Source organism: Martes martes (assembly GCF_963455335.1).
Source record: "Martes martes genome assembly, chromosome: 10".
Taxonomy (NCBI): Eukaryota; Metazoa; Chordata; class Mammalia; order Carnivora; family Mustelidae; genus Martes; species Martes martes.
Genome location: NC_137898.1, coordinates 30823349 through 30837608, shown reverse-complemented (window position 1 = coordinate 30837608; position 14260 = coordinate 30823349).

The following is a 14260-nucleotide window of genomic DNA, read 5'->3' as shown; positions in this document are numbered from 1 at the left end:
TTTTCTGATCCTTATTCCCAGTAAGGTCCAAGAATAAATTGCATTTATGAGATCAAAATAGGCATTCTTAAAAATGAAAGAATTTGAGAATAGAAAAGATCGAATTTAAAACATGATCACCAAGTTTAAAATTGCACTGAAAGCAGGACACAACAGAAGTTGAAAGTAGAATTCGTAAAGTAGGAAGCAAACTCAGAAATTTAACCAAAATAAAGAGATAAAGGATAAAGGAAAGAAAAATATGAGAATAAGGGATACATACATGGAAGAAAGGGATATTGAATAAAAATTCCTAAAAGGAAAGGTAACATATGGCAGAGGAGGAATGATCAATGAAATGAAAAACATCTTTCTAACACATATCAGGTGAAACCAGATATGGGCTGATAAATTGTTGAAGCTGAGTAATGACTTTATTTCCTTCTTTTTCTTTTTCTTTTTTTAAAGATGGGTGGGGAGTGTGGGGCTGAGCAGGGAGCCTAGTGTGGGGCAGTCCCAGGACCCTGAGATCATGACCGCAGCCAAGGCAGACACCCAAACGACAGAGCCACCCAGATGCTCAGACTACTGTTCTTTCTGTTTGTAAGATGAGAACCATTTTTTCCATTTTTGTAAATTTTGTAAATATCCATAAGAAACAGAATTTTAAGTTATTAGGAGCTTTTCATAATTATGATAAATACATGTTGATTTTTTAATTGTCAAAATAAAACACAAAGAAGAAATCTAACCATAATCCCACAGCCCAGATGTTACCCTATTAATATTTTCATTGTCTATCCTTTTAGTGCTTTTTTTCTACCCAGATACATGTTTACAAAATTAAGATTATTTTATACATACTGCTTTGTATCTTGCCTTTCCTTGCTTGCTAGAATGGAAATATATTCAACCTATGATTCCATTTTAATTTTATTGATTAGGTCCAGTAAAAATTAAATATGAGTTTGGCATTATTCTTAAGGCCCTACACACAGAATTCTTATGATTTTCCACTAGGCTACAACTACTATGGCAGAAAAAAATTTAAACTTAATGCAAAACTTAAACTTAAGTATATAGGACCACTCAGTGATTAAAATACAATGTCTTGGGCGCCTGGGTAGCTCAGTTGGTTAAGCGACTGTCGTCAGCTCAGGTCATGATCCTGGAGTCCCGGGATCCAGTCCCGCATCAGGCTCCCAGCTCCATGGGGAGTCTGCGTCTCCCTCTGACCTTCTCCTCACTCATGCTGTCTCTCAATGTCTCTCTCTCAAACAAATAAATAAAATCTTTAAAAAAAATAAATATAATAAAATACAATGTCTTGGGGTGCCTGGGTGGCTCAGTGGGTTAAGCCTCTGCCTTCAGCTCAGGTCATGATCTCAGGGTCCTGGGATTGAGCCCCGCATCGGGCTTTCTGCTCAGGGAGACTGCTTCTCCCTCTCTCTCTCTGCCTGCTGCTCTCCCTACTTGTGATTTCTCTCTCTGTCAAATAAATAAATAAAATATTTTAAAAAATTAAATTAAATTAAAAAAATAAAATATGATGTCTTGAATAGAAGGAAGATTAAGGAAACCTACGTTCTTGTGTGCAAGCAATTGATATCAACTCTGGCTAACATAAGCAGAAAAAGAATTTGTTGGAAATCGATAAGAAGCCTGGAGGAGATTCAAAAAAGGGGCAGACGCCAAGGAAGCCCAAACAGCAGGAGCCACAACCCAGACAAAACCAGAGGAGCAGGTTACTTAGGACAGATGCTGAGAAGAGTCACACCACAGACACAACTGACATCAGACGCTTGACACCATTACACTCTTGCTGTCTTTGCTATTACAAGTAATTCCTAAATTGTTTCTGCATTTGTGTGTTACTCCCTCAGGATACAAACCCCTGAGCTGGAGTGCCAAATTCTGGATCCTAAATAAAGTGTCTTTGCTGGCTGCCCCAAGCTCAGGAAAGAGAGGATCATCCCTCTTTTTGGTTTTAGTAGTGGAAGACATCCCATTAGGGTTACACACAATAAGGAATCGCCCCTCAGTAGGAAGTGGATGGGGAGGAATATATAGGACGAAGAGAATATAATATACATGCATAATATATGAAATATTGTATATAATTGTGTATATATAGAGAGAGAGATCTAGCCTTAAAATGCAGGACAAAAAATGGCTATGTGATCATAACGTACTCTTTGACTTTTAATATTCTCCTCTAAATTATGAAAGTAATATTTGTCCCTACTAGCTTCATTAATATGTTGTAAAGATAAATGATTTAATATCTGCTAACTACCCTGAACACCTTAGGAAAAGAATGCATTATAGATACAAGTGATTTTAATTAGCAAAACTATAATTAGTAGAGTTCATAATATCTGCCACACCTCAGACAAGGGTAACACTCAATAAATGGTACAAAGTCAAAGATACTGGAAACTGCAGGCATTTTCCTCTAACTACACTACTATACATAAACTAAGTTTTAAAACTGCACTAATTTTTAGTTAACTTTTAAAACTTTGTTTATATAAAATACAGTTCTAGGGCTTGGAATTGTAGAGGGGAAGAAAGATGCATAGACTGTTCAGTTGGTTGGATCTGTTACATTAATTTCACAATCTGTGAAGGAGTGGATTGTCCCTTGAATGGTAATGGAAAATTAGTTTCTTTATTTCTTCATTAAGACTGTGGGAGGAAAATTAATACTCACTTCGGCTTTTCCAAATTAATAGAATATATCTTTATTAAAATGATGAATGTACATGCCCACTTTCTCTTTGGTTGAGAGGCTCTCTAACTCATAGAATGACTGAACTTAAAGCTAAGCCTTAGAAATCATCTTGTTAAGGAAACAGAGATCCAGTAAGACTAAATTAGTAACCCAAGGTCACACAAGTAATTGAGGACAGAGCAAAACTAGAAACTGGGGTCCCTGACTCTTAATCCAGTGCTCTTCCAAATTCATGAACCCACTTAAAGCAGAAGAAAAGAAAATTCCCTCATTATGCTTTTTCACATTGTTAGTGTATGTAATGTTTTTAGTTCCTATGCCCCAAGAGGGAGTAATCTCCTGTGCAAAATAACAAAAGAAAGTATGTACCTTTTCCAGCTTTCTTTTCATGAGGTTCAGATGTAAGAAATACAACCCCTATCTTGGAAAAAGCCAACCTTGAGCAAAACTCTGAAGTGGACTTTCTTTAATCCCTCCCTTCCCCATTTGATACCCCTCCACACACCAGGTTCCTAACTAACTCTTTCCCATCCCCACTGTCTTTCTTCATGAAAACTCCTCCCAGATTTTATTTCACCATTTCATACATAAACAGTGTGTTTGATACACACACATGCACCCAGCTGAGTGCACCCACTACTTCTTTTAGGAAATAAAACATACCATTGGTATATCACCTTTTCTTTATCCTTCCTTAAATTCATCTTCTCACCAATGCACAGAAGTAACCAACCAGTCTCCCATTATTTCTTCCTTTTCTATCATTTCTTTGATTTTCTTTACAGTTTTCCTACATGTGAATGTAACCCTATTCAATACATTGTCTAGTTTGTGCATGCTTTTAAATTTTATGTAATTTGCATAAACATAAATATGTTCCTAAATTCCATAAATATGTTTTTTTTCATTCAACATTTCATTTGTTAAACATTGTTTCATGTTACCTTAATGGACTGTTGACCTTTGGAAAATATGAGTTTGAACTGTGTAGGTCCATTTATGTGCAGATTTTTAAAATAAATACAGTGCAGTACTATAAATGTATTTTCTTTTATGATTTTTCTAAACAACATTTTTCCTTTCTCTAGCTTACTGTAGGTATGTAATACATACAACATACAAAATATGTATTAACTGACTATTTATGTATTGGTAAGGCTTCTGGTCAACAGTAGGCTATTAGTTAAGTTTTGGAGAGTCCATAGTTACATGCAGATTTTCAACTACAGGGGTGAGGGGTGTCACCCCAACTTTTGTGTTGTTCAAGGGTCAACTGTATTTGTTTTCAGTGCTATACTCTATGGCATTAGATGAACATAACAAAATGTATTTATCCATTCTTCTATTAATGACCAACTCAATTTTTTTTACTATTACAAAAAAAACTGCCAAGAATATTCTTGTACCTCTATCCTGTTGCACGGGGACAAAAGTACTCCAGTAGAGGAACAACTGAGTGGTAAGGTTATAGGCATCTTGAAATTTGAGATAATGCCAAATTGTCTTCTGGAGTAACCAATTTTACTCTTCCTAACAGTGATCATAAGTTCCCATAGATCTTGCGTGGAACCTGGAAGTGTAAGATTTTTTTCACGTCTTTCAATCAGATGGTAGTTTTATTTTATATTTCTCTGATTAATAATGATAATTGAGCATGTTGTCATATATTTATTGGCCATTCTGACCTCCTCTGAACATTTTTATTGGGTTGTCTTTGTCTTATTGAGTTGAAAAAATTATTAGAGGGGCACCTGGGTGGCTTGTGGGTTAAAGCCTCTGCCTTCTGCTCAGGTCATGATCCCAGGGTCCTAAGATTGAGCCCCACATCGGGCTGTCTGCTCAGCAGGGAGCCTGCTTCCTCCTCTCTCTCTGCCTGCTTCTCTGCCTACTTGTGATCGCTGTCTGTCAAATAAATAAATAAACAAATCTTTAAAAATAATTATTAGAATACCAATTGTTTGTCAATTATATATTTTGAAAATACTTCTTGCGGGTTGTCTTTTCAAATTTTCTCATTATGTCTTTTGCTGAAAACATTTTATTTCATTTATCAATATTCTTCTCTGAGGATGTGTTTTTTTGTGTCTTGCCTAAAAAATCCTTCCCTTCCTTGATGTGATGATGATGGTGATGATGATGTTCTTTGATATTCTTCTACCTGTACTTCTCAGTGTTTTAAACTTTGGTTTTTATGTGTAAATCTTCAGCCTAAAATTTATTTTTACATATCATATGAGAACTGGATTTTTTCCTCATACGGATAACAAATTGTCCCAGTACCATTTATCAAAGAGTACTTTTTATCCTTATGATTTGCAATGATGTATCTATTCATATATTGTCATAAACTTCCCATGTTTCTGTTGCTGGCTTCTAGATTCTGTTCCATTGATCTATTATTTTAATATCACACTCTTAATCACTATAGCTTTATGAGTCGTGTGGTAATCTGGTAGGGAAACTTTCCTTCTACCATATTCTCCTTGAGATGTGTCTTGGTTATTCTTGGGCCTCTGCTTTTCCAAATCAATTTTAGAATTATTTTGTCAAGTATCCATAAATAATCCTGTTGGAATTCTTATTGTATTATACTGAATTAAATTCTATTAGGGAGAATTGAACCTTCCTAACCCTGAATATATTATTTCTCTTCATTTATTTAGGCCCTTCTTTGATTTCTCTCAATAAGACCTTGTAATTGTCCCCATAAAGTTTATGTGCCTCTTTGGTTAGATTTATTTCTGAATCTACTTCTATATGGAATACATTATATTTTGCTCTGAAAGTCAGCATTCAAAATTAAGTTATGCCAAATGGCTTTAACCAGGAACTGCAAATTCAATTATCTATGGAGCCAGGTTAAAAAAAAAAAAAATTCACTGTGGAAACCAGACCAAAGTGTAAGACTTTAGAAGACGATGAAAATTATAGGGTCCCTACTCCACTATGGCTAACTGTTGCCCAATATTACCAGAACTTCCAAATATTCCAGGCTTGCTATAAATTTCCTGATTTTTAAAACATTGCTTGGGCTACCCATTTCAATCATCTTCAGATGACTTAAAATAAAGAATGATGAGTGAAATATCAGATTTCAGCCAACAAGTGAGAGCAGAAAGGAAAGCAAGCCATGATAGTGGCTATAATTAAAAACAACAGACAATAACAAGTGTTAGCAAAAATGTGGAAAAATTGGAATTCATTGCTAGTAGGAATATAAAGTAGCATAGCCCCTTTGGAATACACTTCTGTAGTTCCACAAAAAGTTAAACATAAAGCAAGAACAATAATATTGCATTGCAATTATCAAACTTGATGAGACACCAGATCTTGGTTATTCCTACCTCAGAAAAGAAGTAACAACTATGTGATGTGATGGAGGGGCTATTGCTCCAATGATAATCATATTACAATAAATAAATGCATCAAATAAAAATGTTGTACACCTTAAATTTACATAATGTTATATGTCAAATGTAATTCAATAAAAAAGGAAATCTGGGGGACAAAGTTAAACACAGAGTTACCCTATCACCCAGGCAAGTCCACTTCCAGATATGTACCTTGAAAAAGTGGAAATACAGTCCACACAAAAACTCGTAGACAAATGTTTATTGCAACATTAGTCACTAAAGTCTAAAAAGTGGAAACCATCTAAATGCCCATCAACTGATGAATGAATAGATAAAATGTGTCATATCCATACAGGGGAATATTATTTGACCATATAAGGAAATGAAGTAGATACTGATATATGCTACAATATAGACGAATCTTGACATTATTCTAAATGAAAGAAGTCAGTCACAGAGGGCTACATATTGTATGATTTTATTTACATGAAATATCCAAAATAGGTAAGTTCATAGAGACAGAAGGTAGATTAATAATTTCCAGGGGCTGGAGAAAGGGAAATTGAGGTGTAACTATTAATGGTATAGGGTTTGTTTGAGGGTGGCAAAAATGGTCCAGAATGAAATAGTTGTGATGGTTTTGTAACCTTGTGAAAATACTAAAAACATTGAACTGCACATGTTAAAAGGGTGAATTTTGTGGTTTATAATTTATATCTTAATGTCAAATGTTTTAATTCATCAAAAAAAGGAAGAAAATGGGGGTGCCTGGGTAGCTCAGTTGGTTAAGCATCCAACTCTTGATTTCAGCTCAGGTGTTGCCGCAGGGTCACAAGTTCAAGCCCTGTATTGGCCTCCACACCCAGATGGAGCCTACTTAAGAGAGAGAAAGAGGGGCACCTGGGTGGCTCAGTGGGTTAAAGCCTCTGCCTTCGGCTCAGGTCATGACCCCAGGGTCCTGGGATCGAGGGTCCTGGGATCGAGGGTCCTGGGATCAAGCCCCACATTGGATCTCTGCTCAGTGGGGAGCTTGCTTCTGTCTCTCTCTCTGCCTGCCTCTCTGCCTATTTGTGATCTTTGTCTGTCAAATAAATAAATAAATCTTTTTAAAAAAAGAGAGAGAGAGAGAGAGGAATGTAAGTATATATTGGGCCTTCCTCCAAAGTTATAATCTGCCAACAAAAAGCTGGTTCTGACTTTGAGATTAAATAAATTCATCCGTAACTAAACATGAACATTTGCGTTTCTATTATTTCCCCTTTTCTAATCACTGTTTTTAGTAGCAACACTTTTGATATTGTACCTTTAGCCAGACATAGTCTTCCAGATGGGATGAAAAAGTTTTATAACATCTCCTTATTTATTAAAAGTCTGTGACTTGTGCTGTTACCCTGTGTTGGTATGATTCTTTTTATCTTTACTAGTATTTCTAAAAAAAGATGGCCCAGGGCACCTGAGTGGCTCCCTTGGTTAAGCTGTTAAGCATCTGCCTTAGGCTCAGGTCATGAATTCAGGATTCTGGGACTGAGTCCCATATCCGGCTCCCTGCTCAGCTGGGAGCCTGCTTGTCCCTCTTCCTCTGCCACTCCTCCTCCTTGTACTCACTCTCTCAAATAAATAAAATCTTTTAAATAAATAAATAAAAAGAGATGGTCTTTGTGTTTCCTTCAGGTCCCTGGTTAAGCTCCTCACAGAGCTTACTGCCTTTGCTCTGAACCCCATCATCTCCCACTTCCCCACCACCTCATCTTCTGAAAACACATGGGCCTACACCTCCCCCCACACACATCTGTAGTTTCCTTGGACAATCCAGCCCTCTGAGGTCTCTACTTTTACACATCAGGTGCTCTCTGTATTGTAACCCTTCCAGAGTGGAGGTAGCAATGGATATGAAAAGGGATTGATGACCGCATCTTGAAAGCAGTTCTAAACAGACTTGTTAATGAATTTGATAAGAGGTAGTGAAGAAGAAAAGAATCAAGATTGCCTACTGTCTGATTTTAATAACTTATCAGCTAGCACTATCATTTTGCAAGTGTGGGAAGACCAAATTTAACATGGTAAACCTGAGCTGTGCATGAGACATCAAGTGGAGATATCAAGTCTAGATATTAGTCTGGAATGAGATAATATGTATCTGGAGCACAAAGGAAAGATTTGTGTCAGAGGTATAAATCTGAGGGTTGTCAGCACATAAACAATATTTAAAATCATGGAAATGAACACAATCACCTAGGGAGGAACTATTTCCAAAGAATTAAGTATTAGTAACAGATTGTACTACAATTTGTTTAACAAATCCCCTTTCTTTTTTTTAAAACATGTGTTCCCAATGTTTTGTGTAACTTGTGAGTAATTTTTATATCCTCCACAAATATTTACAACAATTTTTTTCTAATAGAAACCAGCTTTCCAAAAAAGAGCCTAACTCAGAATGGGCCTTGAGACCCAAAGTAAAAGCAGAAGAAATAAGTCTGAACAGTAAAAGAAGGAAGTGGGGGTCAAGGCTAAGTGCTGTGAGGACAAGAGTTGGAGAGATGAGAATTCTTCCCCAGCACTGCAGAGAAAGTAGAAATGTCTAAAAGTAATCTACCAAGTTCACTGAGCACTTTCCAATTAAAAAAAAAAAAAAACACTCTCTTCCATCTTGCCTACATAATCTTCAGTAAATTCATCATTTTGCTAACTAAATGCGGTGAGTTCTGTACAATGAATTAAATGCTGAGTCCTGATGCGGGTGGGATGGTTTCAAGAGGAGAAACTGTACAGACAATATCTGGGCTACATTTTTTTTTTTAATGGCATTGCAATGAACCCCTATAGAACCACATCTTTGACATGGTGAGTGTTGTGAAATGCGTAAGCCTGATGATTCACAGACCTGTACCCCTGAGGGAAATAATATATTATACGTTAATAAAAATAATAAATTAAAATTAAAATAAAAAAAGAACTACATCTTTGCATAAACTCAGGATTACTTTTTTGGCATGAATTTCTAGATACTGGATTAAAAAGAATGGACCATTTTAAGGCTTTTTTTTTTTTAAGATTTTTATTTGTTTATTTATTTGACAGACAGAGACCACAAGTAGACAGAGAGGCAGGCAGAGAGAGAGGAAGGGAAGCAGGCTCCCCGCTGAGTAGAAAGCCTGATGCAGGGCTCTATCCCAGGACCCTGAGATCATGACCTGAGCTGAAGGCAGAGGCTTTAACCCACTGAGCCACTCAGGTGCCCCCTTTTTTTAAGGCTTTTTTATACATGTTTCCTGGCTGTCCTCCAGAAAAGTCGAACTAATGTATCACCAACATCTTAGACTGTTCATTTCCTCTCATCTATTTTAATCTTTCTCAGATTAATCAGAAAACATAGTAGCTCCTTGTTTTAATATAGCATCATCCTCACCCATTACATTTTTTAATATGACTCTAAGTGGTCTCCTTTTTTAAATTTTTTTCCACATCAGTTCATTCTCTATGTCACTGCCAGATTATTCTTCTTCTAGGGTTCCTATGACACTAGTCCCTGCTCAAAAATCTTCAATGACTCCTTACTATCTACTGAAGTAAACGCAAACTCTTCAATCTGTCATTTAAGACAGGCTGCAATATGGCATCATCACATATTTCCAATCTTATTTTATCCTCCATTCTCCTGCACATACTCTACAATCCAGTTAAAATCAGATAGTAGTCATTGTTCTCCAGAACATGACCCATAATTTCTCATCTCCATGTCATAATAGTCCAGTGATGAAAACTCCTATCATGCGTGCTTCAAATCTCCCCTCCCCTGCCTTTAGCAATCCTGCTAATTAATCATCATACTCTTTCCCACTGAGCGGGGACACAACATCTCAATACAGTGCTGCAGACAACCGGATTGGCATGTGAGGTACAGCTAAACTGCCGTCCCTCTAATGGTCCTTTCACCCAGTTGGCCTTCACCACAGGTCTTCTTGAGTTTGTTGCCATATATTAAAGTTCACTTCAAAGGTTTCCTTTCCTACAAAGCCTTTCTTGATTCTACTCTCCTCCTCCAATTCTCTAGGCACATTACATGGCTCTTGTACGTCTTACTTCATTTCACCTTGTTTTGTTACTCGTGTACTATTTTCTACCTATTTTGAACCACCTGTGTCTTAAGACAAAAAGTAGAGTTCAGGTTCTGGAGTCAGACTGTCTTAGTCCGAATCCTGGGTCTGTCCCAACAAGCTTGAACACTTGAGCAAGTTGTTTAACATCTTCAAGTTGCAGTGCCCTCATCTGAAAAATGGACATAATATTTGGACCTACTGAAGAAAGTTGTGAGAATTCAAGGAAACATTGTAAGTCACATGCTTAGCTGAGTGGCACACCATATGAAGATTTCAGAAATGTTACATACTTCTCAAAAGGTTAAACATAGAGTTACCAAATGACTTAGTAATTCTACTCCTAGTTGTAGACCCAAGAGAATTGGAAACATGTGTTCACACATGAACACAGGTACATGAATGTTCATAACAGCATTATTCTTTGCAGTCAAAAAATGGAAGCCACCCAAATATCCACCAACTGATGAAAAAACAAAATGCGGTATATCCGCATAATGGGATATTACTCAGCCATAAGTAGAAGTGAAGTGCAGATACATGAAAATATAATGCTAAGTGAAAAGTCAGTCACAAAAGACCATATATTGGGGTATTTGACTGTTGGTTTCAGGTCAGTTTGTGATCTCGGGTCACTAGATGGAGCCCCAAGTTGGGCTCCGCACTCAGCATGGAGTCTGCTTGAGATTCTCTCTCCCTCCCCCACCGCCTCAGCCCTGTCTCCAGCTCACATGCACACACACACTCTCTCCCTCTCTCTCTCAAATAAATAATTTTTTTAAAAAAACATATATTGGATGGTTCCATTTATATTGAAAGTCCAGAAGAAATAAATCTATAAAGAAAGAAGTAGATTAGTGGTTGCCATGGGTGAGGGAAGGGGAAATAGGGAATAAGAGCTAGTAGGTACGGGGCTGCTTTCTGAAATGATGAAAACGGTCTACAATCAGATAATGGTGATGGTTTGTTTGCACAATATTGTAAATATACTAAAACTCATTGAATTGTAAATGTGTAAAATAATTCATTTTGTATAATTTTTTAAATTTTACGTTTATATAAATTTTCTCATTAAAAACTCTTATTTAGATAACTACTCAACTTTGTATCCTGTAGAGCACCTAAGAAGATATCATTAAGAAAATGATTTTCTTTAAAAAAAAAAAAAAAAGAAAATCATTTTCTTTTAAAGGAAAAGATATTTAATATGGCCTTAAATGCAAAGATGAAATGATACAAGTAACTTCTGTAAATTATAGTGACTATAATTTGCATGCAGAACAAACTGTAGGTAGATGGTAGTTTATTGCTCTGTAGAAATTCCAGTAGACTAGGTCAAACTAAAGCAAAACAGTTCTAACAATCTTAGGATTACACTTGGCTAAAACACAATCTAGTAAAACAATATTAATAGGGAACTCAAAAAAAGAAGAACTGTAAAAAACCATTGAGTATGTTAAAAAAAAAAGTTAATTAAAACAAGAGGCTATTTTAAAGCATTTTTTAAATGTTAATATCCACTATCCACAATGGGAAATTATGACTTGGCTTGTCATTTCCCATTATATGTGGATGAGCATATACATTTATAACCCTTTCTAGAAGTTAATTTGACAGCATATATAATACAGATGTATATTTACAGCTAGTAAAAGGCCCGGAATGATGTATTTTTACTTCCAAGTACTACATTTGGAAGTAAAATTAGGGATTTTTTCCCCTTGCCCTTATCCCCTACATTCTTTTACAATAAACATTAAGTATTGCTTTTGTAATAGAAAACAACAAAAGCATTTCTTAGCCAGTTTATTTTGTTGAAGTCAGCTTAATTTTTTAAAAACTTTCCTGAATAAACTAGAACTTTAATGAACTTGTTAGTGATATATCTAGAAAATGATAAATAAGTAAAATATAGAAATATCTGAGGAGACATTAGATCTGCAATTAGAGAATGATTCATGGGGTATTATCTTTACAAATCAGCAACACAAAAGTGCAATAGTTTAGTCGATGAAAATGGATGAGTCAATAATCTCTTGTAATGTTTAAGGACAGAATCTCTACGTTTATTTAAATGAATTGCTAAATTGTCTTCTAAAATGGTTATTCTACTAGTGAGCAGAGAATGCCCTGCTTTCCACACCCTTCTCTGTACTGATGTAACCAGCAAAAGAAATGAGTCTCGTTTTACTTCTCATCTCTTTATTAGTGAACTGAATGTTTTCTAAGGCCTATTTATTGACTTTTCATATTTTTTCTTAGGAATATTGTCTGTTCATGCGTTGCATGTTTTTTAAGTAATCTTTTCTCTTGCTGATTTGTTACAGTATTTTAAAAACTAAAGTTCTTAACTCTTTATCTGACATATATGTTTTAAGTAATTTTCCCAGTTTGTCATTTCTTTTCAACTTTAATAATGTCTTATAATGTGTAAAAATATTTGATTTTGTGGGGTCAGCTATATTATTATTTTTTCTTTCTTATTTTTGCTTTGCTTTTATTCTTAAAGAGGCCTTCTCAGGGGCACCTGGTGGCTCAGCTGGTTAAGGAAGGGTCTGGCTTCAGCTCAGGTCGTGATCTCAGGGTCCTGGGATTGAGTTCCAAATCAGGGCTCCCTGCTCAGGGGGGAGTCTGCATCTCCCTCTCTTTCTGTCCCTTCCCCCCAACTCATACTCATTCTCTCTCTCAAATAAGTAAATAAAATCTTCAAAAAAGAGAGAGAGTCCTTCTCAACTCTAGAAGTAGATGTTATCCACCTACATGTTCTTCTAATTCTTTTATGGGGCAATTTTTTCATTTTAGTCTTAAAGCCATCTGGAGTTTATTTTGCAGTAAGTCAGAAACTCTTAAACACATATTTTTAATACAACAAAATTTCCTGTGACAAAGGCATTTAAACAGTTTTTCAGAGTTCATTTAAAAAGGACCAAGTTCTGTGGAAACTTTTTTTTTAAAGACTTTATTTATTTATTTATTTGAGAGAGAGAGAGCGCGCACAGAGAGAGAGGGAGAGAAAGTAGCAGACTCTCCGCTGAGCAGGGAGCCAGATGCTGGCTGAGATCAGGGCCTGAGCTAAAGGCAGACACTCAACCAACTGAGCCACCCAGGTTCCCCTGTGAAAACTTATTTTAACAGTGTTCTTTTGGAAAAGGTCTTTTTGCTAATTAACTTCTATATTACTTGGATGTCTTACAAAGAGCATGTATTGCTTTACTGTTAAATATATGGAAATTTATTTTTTAAAAAAGAAAAAGTATGCTCTTCATTGCATGAGAGGTTGATGTCATATGTCAGAGTCAGATCTTGAACTTCACCTTTTTGTGACTAAAAGAACAAAAGAAACTCCTCATGATTCATAGGGCGTGAATCATAAGCGCTAGATGATTAAGTGAAATTCTAATACCAGTGGGGTGAAGTGGAAATCCTACTGGGTAGAAACCAGAAATCCTAGTTTCAATGCTCCGCCGGATTCACTTACTAAATTTCTTTAGACAGATTTCTTAAAATTTCTGTACCTGTTTGTCAGCTTATTAAACAAAGATCTTAGTTGTTAGAAAAGATGAGCTTACGAGTTAACATAGTAAAGTACTAAAGGCAACTTGAGGTAAAAATCTTCATGGACGGTGTTAACAATTCTAGTCATCCAGGAACTCAGGAAGCCTAAAATGTTTCCTCAATTAATAAGTCTCCTCTCAAGGGCTCAGCTATTATTTCAGAGGCCCTATGAAGGGGTAGATTATCAGAGCTGAGCATTTTGGGAATAACAGACATTTCACTGCTGATGAGACTGAAATAATATTGTATTTTAAGAAACCTAACCTTCCTTTTAATTTCTGCTACTGCTCTGCTCTTTTAACATATTTCAGCTTTTTGAGATGCCAATCTTATATATATATAAATATATACATATATACGTGCTCATAAACAGAGGCATACTCCAAAAATTTATGTTTACTAACATTCATGTAAATTTGTGTATAATAATAGGGACATAGGGAACCACATGCTTGCTCACAGGCATATCTTCAAGTTTATCTTCAACATGTTGATTAAAAGAACTAATAAAATCAGGCGGTAAGCAAATCCGGTAAGATGATTAA